This window comes from Periplaneta americana, chromosome 16 (assembly GCF_040183065.1).
Source record: "Periplaneta americana isolate PAMFEO1 chromosome 16, P.americana_PAMFEO1_priV1, whole genome shotgun sequence".
Lineage (NCBI taxonomy): Eukaryota > Metazoa > Arthropoda > Insecta > Blattodea > Blattidae > Periplaneta > Periplaneta americana.
The window spans coordinates 159391891-159411328 of NC_091132.1; the positions used below are offsets into that span (position 1 = coordinate 159391891).

Consider the following 19438-nt stretch of genomic DNA (forward strand, 5'->3'; position numbering starts at 1 on the left):
AACAATGGACAGTAGAGGAAACCAATTACAGTCGCCAACGAACCATTCATCATTTTAAAAACAACATTTATATATGCTTATATTCAAAGTTGTCATACGGCAACGCGGGGACAAATCAGGTTAATTCTCTCCAGATTACATATCATACTTGAAAGCATGAAATATCAAGGAAATAATATACAAAATATTCCAGGGAAGAGGAAAGTACCCCACTGAAATGTCAACACACAGCACTAGATCAGTAGTTAATATTTGTAAGCTTATGTTGTATGTATGTATTTATTTACACTGCAGTGGGTATATACCCGGTGGCAGTGGTAACTAATTACACTCAATAATGACAATAATAAACTTATTAATTAAAAATACAATTAATAATAATACTAATAATTAATACTAACAATAATTAATAATAATAATAACAACAACAACAACAGGGAATATACTAAATTAAATGAAACGATCACTTAAAATAACATTTGAAATAAATCTTATTTTTATCTTAAAACTAAGATCGAACTAAAACCCACGAGAATGATATGTTCATATCTGCACAAGTACCTTTCAAATTACACTAATTTCGCTGTCAGCTCACTCACTGCAATTGAACTACGACACATTTCACTGATTCTATCCTGATTTCACGAACACTTCAAAAACATTTCACTGTTCAAATACTATGCACTGCCACTATAAACTATAAAGCTTCACTGACAAGAACACGTTTCACTTACACAGCACACTTCACTGACACGACATACTTCTTCACTGACACAACACACTTCACTGACACAACATAATTCTTCACTGATACAACACTTCAATAACAACATATCATTTAAACCCTTTAAATACTGTGTATAATTACCGTCTATTAGTAAGGTCCTTAAGCCTATTTTTAAATACATTTTTGGTTGTTGGTAAAGCCTTTAGTAAGTCTGCAGGTAAAGCATTCCAGTCCCTGATAGTACGATTGAGAAAAGAAAACTTTCCAGTGTCCGTCCTCTGCCTTCTTTCCCTCAATTTATATGAGTGGTCGTTCCTTGAAGAATAATTTGGCGGCTGCAACCTATTTTTTATTTCTCTCCAGGCAGGCTCACCTCTGTATGTTTTGAACAGAGCGCATAATCGAATTCGCGTTCTCCTGTCCGTGAGTGTGTCCCATTTTAATGGTGAATTTTTCCGACAACACTTAAGAGACTGTGTTTGAATCTTTTCCAGTGTCTTAATATGTTCTAATCTGTAAGGATCCCAACATGCAGCACCATATTCCATTACTGGACGTACTAGTGATTTATATGCAATCTCTTTGGATTTATCAGAACCTTTTCTTAGTACCCTCATCACAAAGTGTAACGCTCTCCATGCTTTTCCCATTGTGTCTGTAACGTGTTCCCCCCAGCCGAGATCACTGCTAAATGTTATTCCGAGGTATTTACATTTGTTAACTTCCGGAATGGTTTCACCCCCTAACGTATACGATGCGACTATTTTATTTCTTTTCCTTGTAAAGCTGATGGCTTTGCTCTTTAGAGAATTTATTTTCATTTTGTTGGCTATTGCCCAATCGTTTATTCTATTGAGGTCATTCTGGAGAAGAGTAGTATCTTCATGGCTTTTTATTTCCCTGTATACCATACAATCATCCGCGAATAAGCGAACCCTAGACAAGATATTAACTGGCAGATCATTTACAAAAGCCAAGAATAGAAGAGGCCCCAAGATACTCCCCTGCGGGACCTAGGAAGTAATTTCAATTGGGTTCGATAATTCCTCCCCTACCTGTACTCTCTGAGTGCGACGTCGCATTGACGTTTGAACCGAGCCTCTAGAGTGGAAATTCAAATAAAAATAATTTCCTAACTAAATCTGAATGCTTCTCGTATATATCAATACTATCCTTGTATTTATATTAGGTTTACTATAAATTCACGATAATATTGAACGTGGCTGAGATAGGGTGTGTAGGATGACATTCTAGGTGAAGTAGAAATACTCGGAAAAATTGATCCAGAATACGCTGATCACCTCAAACATCATTCTTGTAACATTAAAATAATAATTGATTTATTTTAAAATAAGCATTAATTATGAGACACTGTGTGGGCATTCAATTACAACTATTATTTTATTATAAATAACACACAACAATTATGCGGCACACGAGGAGAGGTGTAGCTTGACGCTGGGGGACCGGGTGCTGTATAACCCAAGTGACATTTTTATATTTTGTCATTCTGAAGATGATCGGAGAGAGTAACGAAAATCAGGTAAGTAAATTCAGTAAATAAATTTAAGGGATAATTACATAATTCTTTTTTGGTACAATGTCCATGCTCCTCCCTGACTGCATTATGAATGGCAGCAGTTGTAGTACTACTACTGACGATATAGCAGTAATATTAGTGAAGCAGTGGGGCGCGCGGTACCGTTGCAATTAATAACTAACGCTGCAAGCCATAAGGTCACGGACTCGATTCCCGACGGGGTTATAGACTTTTTCCATTGGTCTAACCCTTCCAGCTGCACTATGGCCCTGGGGTCTACTCACGTCTCACAGGAATGAGTGCCAAGGTTGTTTCTAACTTCTCTCATTGCAATGTTGTTAACTCTCTGCTTTTCTGATTTCTTGGCTGATCCATGGGTTACATCTTGGAGGAAAGTGGATCGACAGTATAGAAAAAGCCTCCATGAAGAACTGCAGACAACATTGCTGCTCCGCCCTATGAGCTACATACGTCGTAGATGAGGAGTGTGTACGTATGAATGGTAGTCTCTTAAGGGACGTCCTTTTCAGAAATAAATGGCAGACTATGAATTTTATGATCTCATGTATGTCACTCTGAACAATAAATTCCTAGTTAATGAACAGCTACTTATAGCCGTCCGTTCCTCAGCCGGACTAGTCCAGTACAAGAGGAGAAACTGCGAGCATCCGGAAATAGAACTTACACGTGCAAATATAAACTTCCTCAAGAGATGTCGGGAATGCATGAACGCAGATGGGAGCCACTTTGAACAGCTCCTGTGACGCAGTTTAGTACTCATATTATTAAATAAAAATATAATTATGATCATGCTATTATTAACCAAAGTTATATGAATAAAAATGCGCGGAAGTTACGGATAGATAATGACGCAATCAACGCCGACCATGCGCATGATGACTGTGAGCACAGCAGAACTTTTTTTATTATTTTAAGGATATGCTGTAGGAACCAAAATGAAATCACTTTTTCTTTCTTGTAAGGAGGAGGGACTCGAAGGCTTACACTGCAGCCTGAGGTTTATTGTGCTTATCTCTGAACGACTGGGCAGCGCTCTTCTACAGAAATGTTGAGCGGCTCGAGTATTTTTCCAAGTCAAAGAAAGCATGCGCTGGTTCATACCATGAAGAGATATTCGTCTCTCCTTTCTGTTTACTGTATCACTTCCAGGGCTCTGGAATTCTGTCACTGACTTTGTATAATATCACAATTCAAATGTAAACACTGATTAACTTTACATTTTCTTCACTGTGTTAATACGAGGAAACTACCTGGCTGAGTAGTTTCCAAGTGATATTATTCATTGTCTGCAGCCTAGTGAAGGTCCGAACATACCCCACCACAACAGGAAACCAGAAGATAGCACCGGACCTTACTGGGTTTAGACAATGAAGAATATATGCATGAGTGTTCTGCTTATGGGCAGGTCTTTCACTGCAAACCCAGCATTCTCCAATCTTTCCTATTTCTGCCTTCCTCTTTGTCTCCGCATATGATCCACTTATCTTAATGTTGCCTATCATCTGATACTTTCTTCTCCTGTTCACCATTCCTTCCAGTGCATCCTTCAGTAGTCAGTTCCTTCTTAGCCAGTGACCCAACCAATTCCTTTTCCTCTTCCTGATCAGTTTCAGTATCATCCTTTCTTCACCCACTCTTTCCAACACAGTTTCATTTCTTATTCTGTCAGTCCACTTCACAAGCTCCATTCTTCTCCATATCCACATTTCAAATGCTTCTCCTCATTTCGTCGTAATGTTCATGTTTCTACCCCATGCAATGCCACACTCCACACAAAGCGCTTCACTAGTTCCTTCCTTAGTTCTTTTTGCAGAGGCCTGCAGAAGATGATCCTTTTCATATTAAAAACTTCCCTTGCCATTGCTGTTGCTATTGAATATCACTTCGAAACTAGGCAGCCAAGTAATTTCCTCATGTTAACACAGTAAAGAAGATACAAAGTCAATCAGTGATTATATGTGTTAAAAGTGTATATAGAACAATGAAGAATTAAATGTAAATTAAAGAACCATATCCTTCTCCATGTAATTGCTTGCTAAGCACTTGCTGCGATGCTTAACTTAGGATTAAGCAATAATAGTAAATATAATAACTGGCTGTCACGCTATAAATTTTACTCTTAACGTGTAATGTATTATTATCATCACTGTTATTTTTAGTCCCCTGCTGTGGAGTAATGGTTAGCCTGCCTGACTGTGAAATGATCAGGCCAGGTTTCAAAGCCTTATTGGGACAAGTTACCTAGTTGGAATTTATTCCGAGGTTTTCCCTCAACCACTTGAAGCAAAATTGCTGGGAAACTTTCGACGTTGGCCCTCGGACTCATTTCGCCTTCATTAGTACCATTTCATTTACAGGTTGACCAAGAGGACATGACGGACGTGGTTCCAGGTGGAATCTGTCTGCAGGAGCTGCATATCCCAGAGTAGCCACAGGGGCTTCAATAAGCGAACTGCGGGTGAGTGGGAGAATGTTGCTCCCTCAGATGGCCCCTTGGTGAGTCGTGGAATGGTCGGTGGTATGGCCTTTTGGTTAAGGATGCAGCAGATTCAAACACCAGCTGCCATCGATCTGAGGAGGCCGCAGAGAGGGAGGTACGGTCTGCATGCTGTGGCTGAATCGCGCCTTATAGTGCTAGAGGAGTGATCCTACAAGAACTTCAGAAGTCATCCCACAATTAGCCTAAACTGGCCCTCCTCCAGAAAAGGAAAATCACTATTATTTCCCCTTTATTCTTATTTGTATTTGAGCTATATGGGTATGTGCTCTTTAGTCTTCCCTTGTGATCCTCTTGGAATTGAATGTAATTTTCATTATTTACTAACACTGCTTGTATGTGATGTTTGCTGTGATGGAACAGAAGGCCCTATGACCTTAACCATGTCAGATTAAATAAATAAATAATAAATACATAACAAATGAAGAAATAACTAATAAATAAATAGCTAATAAGTAAAAAAATAAAGAAGTAAATAAGTACCGGCAAATAAATAACACATCTTATTTTTTTATTATTCCTTATTTCATTTCTGACCAGTCACGTGAGTTCATGATAGATTAAAAAAGAATAAAGTATGGAATAGAAGTGAATGTAATAATGTATTGGGTGAAGAGATTGTAGTGAAACTGCAATGCGGCAATCCAGGTCTAAGACGAAATGTTAAGCAGGGAGTGTGCTACTGATGATATGCAGTGCTATACCTATCAAAAATTATTAATATAAAACATTACTAAGTATAACCAGTTAAACCATCATTTACTGACTGAAGTTAAGAAAGGAAATCCTGAAACTGCCTGCAATCTTGTTCCAAATATTTGTCGAACCTGTTTAAAAAGTGATGGATGTCTTGTTGTAGTTCTTGTTGAGAATGGAAGCAGTATTATCCCAAATCAGTGTTGAGTTCAGACCTTGCCCTTCTACTATAATGGGGGGAGATGAGTCTGACACCAAAAGAAACAATAATTCAGATATTACGTAACAGCAGAGGTACCTTCAACTGGGGTGACTTTGTCTCATTTTCAGCACCTGTTTCCCTTTAAAACATTTTTATTGTGTGAAAAGTGAAAAGTATTTTTGTAAATTTCTCGAATATTATTCTCAAACTGTTTAGTGACTAATGAGTAATTTAAAGCCAATTTGCAAAGATATTGAAATTTCCAAGTCTACATATTTTTTCCAAAGAAATGGGACAATCTCACCTCGGCCTGGGGTGACTGTTTAGAATCTCGAAAACCATTCAATAAGCCTTTACAGGAAATAGACAATGTCATCCCTACATTGTCATACAGCAATGAATCTCAATAAACAATAATAACTTCAGTAGGTGAAGGATATAATACAATTCCATGAAAATTTCCATCTATTTTCATATTTTTAAAGTAATTTGAGGAGTACAAAAGCAGACACAAAAAACTGGAAAATAAACAATAATAGAGGAATTATTTGCAGTAGTAATCATTCAACTCTAGGACTGAAAAATAGCCTAGTTGTTCCTCTTCACCAATGCAAGTCTCAGAGGGTCAACTTTCCTCAAAATGCTCTCCCATTCATATTGCTGAGATGCCAGCTCTTTGTTAATATTGTGCGCAAATCTCGCCATTAATTCAGGGTGATCACAGAGAAAACTTTTGATCCAATCAGAGGCTGGGGTATTATCCTTGAATTTAGGCACACTTACACCTTTTCCTGGCAGATAATATCGCACAGATATTTTAAAATCAGTTTCATCCACAAGAAACCCAAACTCTGATAACTTGATAAGATGGTCAACAAATGATTGTTCCAGCCTATTGTTGAAAATATTTTGCCCCCCCCCCCTGCCCCAGTGTTTTAGTGTGCCTGTTTTTTTTCAGTATGTTCTCCAGAGTGGTAATAGGAATTCCATAATTTATGGCCGCTTTTCTTTGCCTTAATCGCTTCATTAAGACATCATCTACAGCTTCCTTCAGAGTTTCTTCATTGTAGTTTTTGTAGGGCAGGCTACCTGCTGAGGACACAAACACGTATGTGGTATGATGGATCAATACGTACCTATATGAAAAAAAAAAAGCAAGTACCAGTATTTGTTAGTATTCATGTATAAATGCAAATCAAAAATACATAAATTCATTTTCAATGCAAAACATGAGCAAACTTTGATGAGACAAAGTCACTCCAAATCGCTGTTAGAAATGTACATTTCCCTATACTCAACACAGTAACCTGAAGTGTTGGCTCAATAATTGTAACTTTCATTGGTATTTTAAGTAGACAGTCCACACCTGTGGAGTAACGGTCAGCGTGTCTGGCCCCAAAACCAGGTGGCCCAGGTTCAAATCCCAGTTGGGGCAAGTTACCTGGTTGAGGTTTTTTCCGGAGTTTTCCCTCAACCAAATACAAGCAAATGCTAGGTAAGTTTCGGTGCTGGACCCCGGACTCATTTCACCGGCATTATCACCATTTCATTCAGATGTTGATACAGCGTCATAAAATAAGCCAATGAAATAAAAAATAAAGTAGATATAGTAAAGAATAAAAACAAATACTTACCAGCTTACTGAAGTAATTTTTTTTTTAAGTCATATTGTTTCAGAAAAGTGTTATGAAGTATTATTCAATAATAGTTTACATTTTCAGTCAAAACACTTATCAGTTTATGAAGTCAGAAAATAATTCTGTTACATCATATTATAATTTAAAGGTCACAAATATTTTCGACTTATATAAAAAGTCATCTTCAGGTGATCCTTCAGCAAACAATTTGAAAATAGGTGAAGGACTAATCAGGTACATTATGATCTAGTAGTTGAATGCACATGCAGGCATTTTACAAATATATAGTTGTCATGACTCTGAGGTTAAATGGTTCACATACAAAATAAAACACTTATTTACATAGATAACTGAAAACTCTCATTTGCATGTATATGAAACTATTTGACATCTGTATGGCCTAATATTAAAAACTTGTGCAGTCAAGTAATGAACTTACACTATATGTCAAAAGGTAAAATTAAAATATAAATATTATAAAAATGATGAGTTCTGTAATATTAATTAATGTGTTGTAGGGTGGAGGGAGTTCGCAGTCTGTTTCACCGTGGTGAAAGGCATATTTGTCTGAAAAGATTAAATTAAACAGATATTTAAAATTTTGAAAAAGATTGTAAAGGCCTATATAGGCACTTTGAATTATTATACTTACAAGATGTATGGTTGATAGAGTCCAGAGAGTGAAGGCCTATTTCACTCAGCGTTACATTGCAGACTGAGCGGTGATGCAGGGAAGGGAAGCCAGGAGGGGATACCAGACATAACTAGTCGATAACCTATTATTTTATTATATGGTATAGGGGGTAACGCAGGTTTCGTATTTGTTCGTTGAGTAATTGATTGTTGGGGGTGTGATTTTTGACGATAAAGAATTCCTCGGCGGTATTAATGAGATGTGGATCATTTATTACTTTTAGTATTTTCAGAGCTTTTTGCATATTATTAATTTCGTGGCCAGAGTCAATAAGGTGGGTGGCGAATTTTGATTTGTTCCTGTTGTTAAAAAAGTCTGATTTATGTTCTTTGAATCTTATTTGAAAATTTCGTTTAGTCTGTCCTTTGTATTTCTTATTGCAATTTGTGCAATCCAGTTGGTAAATGCTGCTTTGTGAGAATTTATTCTTTTTGCACAATCTATTGGGAATAATACTGTATAGTTTATTGTTGGTTTTGTAGGTAATGTGTATGTTTTCTTTTTTGAAAAAGGAAGATAAATGATTGTTAACTTTTCCGATGTATGTCATGGGGTGTCGTGTTGTGTCTGTTTTTGGGGTTGTGGGTTGCAGAGTTGTAAAGGTTTTATTCCCTAGTTTTCTGATTCTGTTTCGAATGTAATTTTGTATTGTATTTTTATTGAAGCCGTTGTCTGTGGCGAGTTGTATTATGTATTTACGTTCTTTTATATAGGCTGTTTGACTTAATGGTGTATTTATTAGACGGTCGATTAGGAATCTAAATTTGCATAACTTATGTGAATGTGGGTGGTTAGATGTCTTATGTATGGTGTAATCAATTGACATAGGTTTTCGGTAAATGTTATAGATAAGTTTTGATTTATTTACTTTAATGGTTAGGTCAAGAAAATTAATTGTTCTTTGGAATTCTTCTTCAAATGTAAATTTTAGGTTATGGTGTAATTTATTAAATGAGTCGACTATAGATTCAGAAGACGTTGTACCACTATGTATGATAAAGGTGTCATCCACATACCGGGAATAGATTTTGATGTTATGCTGTTTTTGTATGTTCGGGATGTTTTTATTTTCAAGATTTTGTAGAAAGATTTTAGCCATAAGGCCGGATAGGGAGTCACCCATGGCTAAACCTTTAGTTTGTTTGTATATTTTGTCATTAAAGGTAAAGTAGTTTTGATTTAGGGAGATATGTAATAGGTTTTCTAATTGCTTAACTAAAATTGGGTCAAGTTTGAGATCTAACAGTTTTGTAACAATGATCTGAATAGTTTCATCAATGGGCAGTATATTTGTTACCATAACATTTACCGAAAACCTATGTCAATTGATTACACCATACATAAGACATCTAACCACCCACATTCACATAAGTTATGCAAATTTAGATTCCTAATCGACCGTCTAATAAATACACCATTAAGTCAAACAGCCTATATAAAAGAACGTAAATACATAATGCAACTCGCCACAGACAACGGCTTCAATAAAAGTACAATAGAAAATTACATTCGGAACAGAATCAGAAAACTAGGAAATAAAACCTTTACCACTCTGCAACCCACAACCCCAAAAACAGACACAACACGACACCCCATGACATACATCGGAAAAGTTAACAATCATTTATCTTCCTTTTTCAAAAAAGAAATCATGCACATTACCTACAGAACCAACAATAAACTATACAGTATTATTCCCAATAGATTGTGCAAAAAGAATAAATTCTCACAAAGCAGCATTTACCAACTGGATTGCACAAATTGCAATAAGAAATACAACGGACAGACTAAACGAAATTTTCAAATAAGATTCAAAGAACATAAATCAGACTTTTTTAACAACAGGAACAAATCAAAATTCGCCACCCACCTTATTGACTCTGGCCACGAAATTAATAATATGCAAAAAGCTCTGAAAATACTAAAAGTAATAAATGATCCACATCTCATTAATACCGCCGAGGAATTCTTTATCGTCAAAAATCACACCCCCAACAATCAATTATTCAACGAACAAATACCAAACCTGCGTAACCCCCTACACCATATAATAAAATAATAGGCTATCGACTAGTTATGTCTGGTATCCCCTCCTGGCTTCCCTTCCGTGCATCACCGCTCAGTTTGCAATGTAACGCTGAGTGAAATAGGCCTTCACTCTCTGGACTCTATCAACCATACATCTTGTAAGTATAATAATTCAAAGTGCCTATATAGGCCTTTACAATCTTTTTCAAAATTTTAAATATCTGTTTAATTTAATCTTTTCAGACAAATATGCCTTTCACCACGGTGAAACAGACTGCGAACTCCCTCCACCCTACAACACATTAATTAATATTACAGAACTCATCATTTTTATAATATTTATATTTTAATTTTACCTTTTGACATATAGTGTAAGTTCATTACTTGACTGCACAAGTTTTTAATATTAGGCCATACAGATGTCAAATAGTTTCATATACACGCAAATGAGAGTTTTCAGTTATCTATGTAAATAAGTGTTTTATTTTGTATGTGAACCATTTAACCTCAGAGTCATGACAACTATATATTTGTAAAATGCCTGCATGTGCATTCAACTACTAGATCATAATGTACCTGATTAGTCCTTCACCTATTTTCAAATTGTTTGCTGAAGGATCACCTGAAGATGACTTTTTATATAAGTCGAAAATATTTGTGACCTTTAAATTATAATATGATGTAACAGAATTATTTTCTGACTTCATAAACTGATAAGTGTTTTGACTGAAAATATAAACTATTACTGAAGTAAGTTGAGACACCTGTTGCAATAGAAAGTTTGCTGCACAAGAAATTCACTGAAAAATGTAAACAACACAATAGCTCCAGTACAACCAACTGTGGAACCACAAAGTCCAGTCTGAAATTTCCATACTGAAACTGTTCTGTCATATATCAGAATCAGACATTAATAACCTGTTTCAATGGAACAAATGTGAAATTGCGCCATTTATATTTTTCCGTGACATGAGACAAAGTCACCCCAACTGACGGTAGGTAGTCTATGTGAAAGGGAACAGAGAAAAATGTGGTCAATTAAAGAAATAAAGCTTTCATTTGTTTTAAATACTACTAAATGTTGACATAGGTACTCATTAACTTAAAAATGTGAATATTGTTACATATAACATGGTGAATATGAACTATCCTTCTGTGTAAAATTATCCCATAAAGCCGGTGTTAAGTATCCTTTTACATAAACAGCCTAAATTTAGTAGTCCTACAATAGTAATAACTGGCCAATTAAATTAGACGAATGCATCTTACAGTAACGTTTCTAAAGTTTTGAAGAGCTTTGATACAATACCCCCCCCCCCATCCACGTTTTTTTAAGAACTTCAAAGTCAGTTTTAAATGCATTTCACACAGTTTGCAAAATGTACCACCCCGAGCACAATCGAAACACAACAAATGATATTTATTTTTCCCATCATTCTTTATACTTTGATTTCACTCCAACTGTTTTATTCATTGACTTACCCAACAGCACTAGATGAAGGTAACACAGGTGGAATTTTAGCAGTTCACAGATTTCGCTTTCACTTAAAGTCAATTGAGAATTAACTTCATTAAATGCAACAGGTCCTCTTCCCATTGACTTCTCAATTTGGTACATCTTTTCATTTTAAGAAAAGTAAAGAATGTCTCTTATTTTGCCATCATACACTGAAATATTTATATTTACTTTATATGCTACAACTATTTCAGTAAACAAAATTATTATATTTGCTAAACAAAACTAAGACTGAAACTCACGCTAATAAGAACACAGCACTGACTTCTTAACTGCAATAAACAAGACTGGAGATTGAGATGGTTTAAATGTCCACCAGTCAAGATCGGGTGGCGCACCAACCTTTAAGGAAACAACTACCTGACAATCTACATAACACAAAAATTTGTTTCAGTTACTGCAAAGCCATATCAAATTGAAATACAATACTCTATAAATTATATTTTTCTACTTTTAAAATTTCTGAAATCTCGAGTGGGAACATCGTGGAATCCAGGGGAGGATGTCCTTCCCCAGCCACCTCTTGAAATCATCACTGATTCCGAATACAATTTTTTTTAGTTTTTGCAGGGTTTGTGGATTATTTTTTGGTCGATACTAAACTGAGCCCTTATAAATGTGATCTCTAGAGAAGTCTAAATGTTGAAAAATAATCTGAAAGAGTTGAAAAACTGCATCTTGAAAAACATTGTCTCCATGAGAAGTGCAGCAAATGATGCGTCACTTTTAAAGCAGATTCGAGAAATATTTGGAACAAGAAAGCAGACAGTTTCAGCATCTTCGTTCTTAACATGAGTGAGTGAACGGTGGTTTAAATGCTTATATTTAGTAACATTTTATATCACTGCTTTGTGGCACCGGATTACCAATACTGGGCTGTGACTGCAGGGTTGCCACATGCCACGGATTTCGCGGACAGTCCGTGATTTTATAGTGAAGAAGAAGGTCCGGGCCGAAAAGACTGAATTCCGCGATTTTGAATGTAGTCGGACAGAAATCTGGAAAATTACAAATTGCAGCAGCAAATCTTAGGAAGGAAATAATGTATGCAGAAAAAAAACAGTGTTTTGAAACATTTTTGTATAGCATTGATTACAGATAGTGGAAAAGTACACAATTTCATTGCTTCATTAAATAATAAAAAGAAAAACACAAAAAACAACCTATTATACACAAAGAGAAAACTTTAATAGATGATAAATACATAGCAGACGCTTTTAATAAACTTTTTGCTTCCTCCTCCAAGTCAAGATCAAATAACAAGAAGTTCCTTAAGAGGAATGTTAGGGATAAATTCCAAAGTAAAACAAATTATACATTACACACCATATTTAATATGAATGAGCTTCAAAAAGCCATTGCTCAATTACAGTCCGAGAAGAGTCCAGGTCCAGATAAAATATCTGTAGAAATGATTAAACATTTTCGCACAGTCACTCTTAGGAAATGCTTAGACATCTTCAACTTAATATGGAATACATCCCTAATACCAATAATGTGGAAAAAAAAAGCTATTATTGTCCCTATTCTTAAAACAAACAAATCACCAAAATCAAATTGAAATCTTCCGACCTATATCACTTACCAGTACTCTAGCTAAAGTAATGGAAAGAATGATTTGCAATCATCTCATCTGGTATTTGGAAACTGAAAACATAATAGCCAAAGAACAGGCAGGATTTAGGAAATATCAGTCAACTTCACAACAAATGAGTAGGATTAGCCAAGAAATTAAAGACTGTATGGACAAGCAACAAACAATACTGACTGTTTATGTCGATTTCAAAAGTGCTTATGATTCTGTACCTCGACTCAAACTATTGGAAAAAATGTCTAATATTGGAATACATAATAAAATGCTACACTGGTTCTACAACTTTTGTAATCAAAGATTTTGTGCAACAAAATTCAATGAATGCCTATCAAAATATAGACAAACTCACAAAGGCCTTCCACAAGGGGCAATATCTAGGCCTACACTTTTTAATATTTTCATCAATGATTTACCATCTGAGTTAAACAAAACAAAAAATGTTAAATGTGCACTGTATGCCGATGATCTCATAATGTGGACATCGGCACCACAAAAGAAACATATGCATCTATCAACAGAAATGAACAAAGCCCTACTGAAATTACGAGATTGGTGCTTTGAGAATGAGATGGAAATCAACTTGTCTAAAACCAAATACTCTTTGTCACATTAGACCCAGAGTCTTACTCACATTTAATAATAAATCCATAGAAGAAACAGAAGTTTACACTTACCTCGGTGTGACAGTGCATTCAAAACTTACATGGAAGAAGCATATTGAAAATGTTAAAGAAAGTGCAAAATACACTGACAGTGATGAAAAGACTAGCTGGAAGTAAATGGGGTTGTTCAGTAAATACACTGAATACAACATATTATAAGACTTATGTGAAACCAGTTTTAATGTATGGCAGTGCAGTTCTTATATCTATGGCACCAACACAACCTAATGAAATAGAAATGGTCCAGAATCAAGCTATTAGGATAATTACAGGTGATGTTAAATCTGTCCCCACGCAAATAAGTACTAACAATATCCCTATTAAAAACGAAATTGAGAAACAAAGTCTTATTTTATTTGAGAAATTAAAACGAATTCCAAACAATGATTCTTGGAGGAACTATAAAAATTCTGAACGGAAACTCAAAACACAATCTGACTTCTTCCAGGATATTTATAAATTACAAAGTGAAAACAATGTACAAACAACTGATAATATAGAAAAGCTTCTACTCTCAGTACACCTACTCTATCAGTCCGAAATTAAATGTGAAAATGATTTGATACAATACATCACTGCAAAACATGGCATTGATCAATCAGTATTAAAATCATTAGCTATTGAAACCATATATAAAATCTGAATGGCTTCATATTTGTACAGATGAATCTCTGCTTGATAAACACAGTAACGCTGGAGCAGGAATCTAAGTGACTTTTTTAGCTTTTACGTATCTTTTGGAACAATGTCCACTCATTATGATGGTGAATTAGAAGCAATCAATACAGCTTTCCATCACATACATAAATTTAACAAAGCAGTTATACTTAGTGATTGTAAATCTGGACTCCAAGCACGAACATCGAGTCCTCCAGAAAACAGACGAGAAAGAGAAATTCTTTCTGCTCTTAAAATACTACAAGGGCTTCGTAAAGAGGTAGTTTTTCAATGGATACCCTCACACTGTGGAATAGTAGGTAATGAGAAAGCTGACTTCCTGGCCAAAAAAGGAACAAACATCAGACAAACTCAAAATATTACAATCTCTTTTCATGCCTCAAAAGTCAGGATCAAACACATATTCCAGTCTTTTTGTAAACACGAATTCCTGAAGAAAAGCGAATTCAAACCTTGGAACATTCTGCTACACAGTAATAACATCCCAGATTTGCTGTTGCTATATTTCGCTTAACAACCGAACATGATTGTCCTGCCTTTCATCTGCATCGAATTAATATATACTACCATCCACAGTGCACGCTCTGCAGAAATCAGAACTCCATCATGGATAAAGAACATTTGGTACAATGCCCAGCAATAAAGGAAATAGATGCTGATTTACCATCGCAGCTCACCAGATACTGTTGGGACGCCCGCAGGAGAATGGAAGAATCCAAGATCCTTAGCAACAACAACAATATTCGTGGGATAATGTGGAAATTATGCTCAATTACACATCTTGGAACTGAATGAGAACCTTCTGGTTATCAATTGAAAAATCTTTCCTATCGGGCAACAAAGAGGAAAGGTATAAAGATGCTCTTTGCACAAATATGGGTACAGCTCTGTTTCTGTGGAGCAGTGCTCAGAATTGCATAGTGCGACGTTGAAAGAGTATTTCCTTTGATTAATGCTCAGTGGACAAAAGGAACAGATAATCACTTAAATCAATAATTCTGCAAATACAGTATAATATGAAAAATGTAAATTGCAGTGAATTTAACACAGTCATTCAAAAACAAAGTTACTTTCTTCTATTCATAGTTCTGATAAGTATGAGTGGTACTGTGGTGGTAATACACAAATTTGAATGGTTTGCACTCAAATAAATGGTAATAATGTAATTCACATGCCAAATAAGAAGGTGAAAGATAAAATAAAGTGTATTACTGAAGTGTCCAACTCTGTCCATATTAAATAAATAAGTGATACTTATGTGTGTAAAAAAAAGGTATCCCCGTATCATGCCATGAAGGCACTTAGGGGGCATGGAGGTAGAGCCCCATGCTTTCCATGACTTCGGCACTAGAATGAGGTGGTGTGGTCGGCACGACGCTCTGGCCGCCTTTTATCCCCGGGAAAGACCCGGTACTCAATTTTATAGGAGGCTGAGTGAACCTCGAGGCAGTTCTGAAAGTTTGGCAACGAGAAAAAATCCTGTCACCACCTGGGATCGAACCCCGGACCTTCCAGTCCGTAGCCAGCTGCTCTACAAACTGATCTACCCGGCCACCCACTTATGTGTGTATAGTAAATAAATTATTTTTAATGTCCATATTTAACGCAGTGTGCGTTTCTTAGAAATTCGTATGTTTCCTGTTGTCGATTCAATTTACGTGTCATTCATGTCTTGGTTTGTCTTTCTTTATTATGGCAACCCTACCTGCAAGCAGCTTGGTCAATAGCAGAATTGCTGCATTGTGGTTTCTCTATAATCTATTCACTCAGTATAACAAAGTAAAACAGGATACAAGAGAACTGACTGGAACAGAATTAAATGTATACATCATTAATTAGAATGGAGAATAATTAAACAGATGTAATAGACTGGAGCAGAATAAAACAGATTTCAATGATAAAGAAGGAAAAAAAAATTGAAATTATTTAAGTACTAGCCGTACCTGTGTGCTCCGCTGCACCCGTTAGAAATAAATATATAAAGTAATTACATAATTAAAATACGACATTTGATCCAGGGAACATTCATGTTTGATAGAAGGATAAATCGTTTAATATGTTACTTAATTTAAATTGCATCCAAATAATTAAAATGCAATCATTTTGGTCCAGAGACACTCATTTGGTGTAATGACAATTCCTTTAACCTGTTTCTTAATTTTTATTACATGCAACCATAGTTTAATGAAGATTGACATCATTTAGATTTAATGTGTATATTTTATTTTACTTGGTATACGTTTCCATTGAATTATGGTAATAACTTAATTTTAACCCTTGTTTTCTACATATTCAGTAAATGGCGCTTGGCCCACTATGGTTCTGAACCCTTCAAATAACTTAAATTATATTATATTATATTATATTATATTATATTATATTGTATTATATTATATCAGAAGTTACTGTAATAACATTATAGCATTATGTCCATCTAGAGAAACTACACTTTCCAATGGTGAAATAATAATTAATTATACAAATCGGTTAATTTAGCTTCCGATATTACTTCATACAAACACAGAAACATTCTCTGTAGGCTATCTTTCATAGCTTTCGATTGTTGCTGTCCAAGGCCCCTTATAGACGAAGTCATTTGTTTTTTAATTCATTACACGGCCTTAGATGGCAGTTATTTAAATTTTAAAACTCATTTATCTCATTAAATATCAGTCCTATCAAAATTTTTCAAGGAATAAAACTTATCGCAAATTATTTTTAAAGAAACTTTTGTTATGTAACATTTTTCACAAAAATCAATAATAAGCGAGATATTTCGATTTATTTAATTCAGGCTTCCTTATAACCCCCCTTTTAAATACTGTATTTTGAATGCCATATAGCCTAAAATCTAAGTTACAACGAACTTAATTTATATTCCAATTTTCATCGAAATCCGTTCAGCCATTATCGCGTGAAAAGGTAACAAACATAGAGACAGACAGACAGACAGACAGACATACAAACAAAAATTTAAAAAAAGCTATTTTCGGTTTTAGGGTGGTTAATTATATATGTTAGGACCAATTATTTTTGGAAAATCGAAAATTACCAGAAAAATTTCGGCTACAGATTTATTATTAGTATAGATGGTAGAATGCTAGTAAAACTCATCAATAATAATGAATTTGGAGGAGAAATATGTGTAATCATTATATTTTATTACACTCAGTTGTATAGCTTAGACAGTGGCAATTAACTCTAGAAACACGATTTGTCTTTTGTTCCAAGAACAAAATGAAATGTCAAAAATGACATTAAAGATCTACATACCATTTTAGTCGTCATTTTCACTATAAAATTATAGACTTCATTTGTTCTGAAACATTCCCTAATTCTGTCAGAAAATTTTCATCTAGAAATTAGAGTATTTTTCATATATTAATAGTTCCACCAACACAAAATTGTGGACAGGTTCCTTTATTAGTTTTCATATTTTATGTTTATAATTCTTTACGTAGATTATATGTATTATATGTAATGCAGAAACAAAATGTACAAATAATCAAAATGTTTAATTTATGGAAAGTCAAAACAAAACTCATATTTGATAAATCTTCGCTCTTCCAGTAGCTAAATTCCAGCCATCTACTTCCTCTACTGGTGTGGCAAGTGCGGATTCAAATTTGACAGCGGAAGGCACAACTCCTCGACAAAATCCTGAAGGAGCTGACCTTGCAACTGTGACATATACATTATGGGTTGGAACAAACGTGACGGAGAATTTCACCATCAGTGTGACAGCTGAGAAGAATTCGACTTTTTATCAAATAGCTGCAGAACAAGATTCCCACTATGTGTATCATTTGTTACGCTACTGAAACATAGATAGGTACCCACATTCTGATGCCTCCAGATGTGGTCTGTATAGATCCTCCTGAACTCTGATATTCTCAAACACATTAAGTTTGATAATTATTCGCTTCATTTAAATACCGAAGTACCTAGAGGGACCAGATTCACATCAATAAAAAAGAGGGTACAAAGGTTCGAGAAGGAGGACATTGTTTGAAAAAAGAGGACAGAAAATATGTATTTAGATTTAGTCTTATTGTACTTTAAATTATGTCAGTATCTATTATATTACAAAACATTTACAGTACAGATTTAGGCTTATATCATACTTAGAAGTATATTAATATCTATTTCATTAAAAAATAATTATGAAAAAACTTGATAATATTGTTTTTACAGTTAGCTACATATGAAAATGAACGGAACTATAATTGAATACCTTATTTCAGAAATGTAATATGTGACATTTTCGCGTACCAGTATGTTACTTTTTTAACCAGAGTGCTCTAAGATACTTATGACAAAACTTGATAATATAGAATGATTTTTACACTTGGCTACATATGAAAACAGCCAGCATAACAAATAGGAGCAAAGAGAGTTATGACCATTGGTGAAGAGTATATTCTGTCGTTCCTGCTGCCACCTACAAGCAAATTACTTGATGAGAAAGGCGTCAAATCAGATAATTTCAAAATATCAGGCATACGAGTTACGAAAAGGAGGACATTCTCGATTTTTTTTTTAAATCCGTTCGGACCCTGAACAAAGGCCTAAAAAGGAGAACATGTTCGGACAAGAGAGGGCGGTGGTCACCCTAGAAGTACCTACTTATTAAAACATTTTTTATTAAAAGAGTTGTATTCCAAGTAGAATGTTGAGATACAGCACAGTTGCAATTATTCAAGCCAGCCGAATTCTTTCATTCATTCTTTTTCTTAGCTCATTTCCCGAATAAAAAAAAAACATTCGCAGAGTGATGTACTAATTGAGTAACGAAAATCAGCTCTGAAGATATGTATTAATATGTTGAATGTTTTCAGTTGAATTTCAATTTTAATTTACTTTAGTGTTTGTCAGACTGTGAGTAAGCACACGCTAATGTGAATGTTGAAAAGAAGATCGTGGCTTTAATAGAAGATTAAGTTCAG

The 19438-nt window shown here is 34.9% G+C and overlaps 1 long non-coding RNA gene across 1 annotated transcript; it reads left to right on the forward strand.

The window, feature by feature from the left end:
* Positions 1-249: 249 nt before the first annotated feature.
* LOC138691586 (uncharacterized) lies at positions 250-19079 on the forward strand. Its single transcript, XR_011329922.1, has 3 exons — positions 250-2756; positions 4646-4882; positions 18063-19079. It is a non-coding gene; the product is annotated as an uncharacterized lncRNA (long non-coding RNA).
* The last annotated feature ends 359 nt before the right edge of the window (positions 19080-19438 follow it).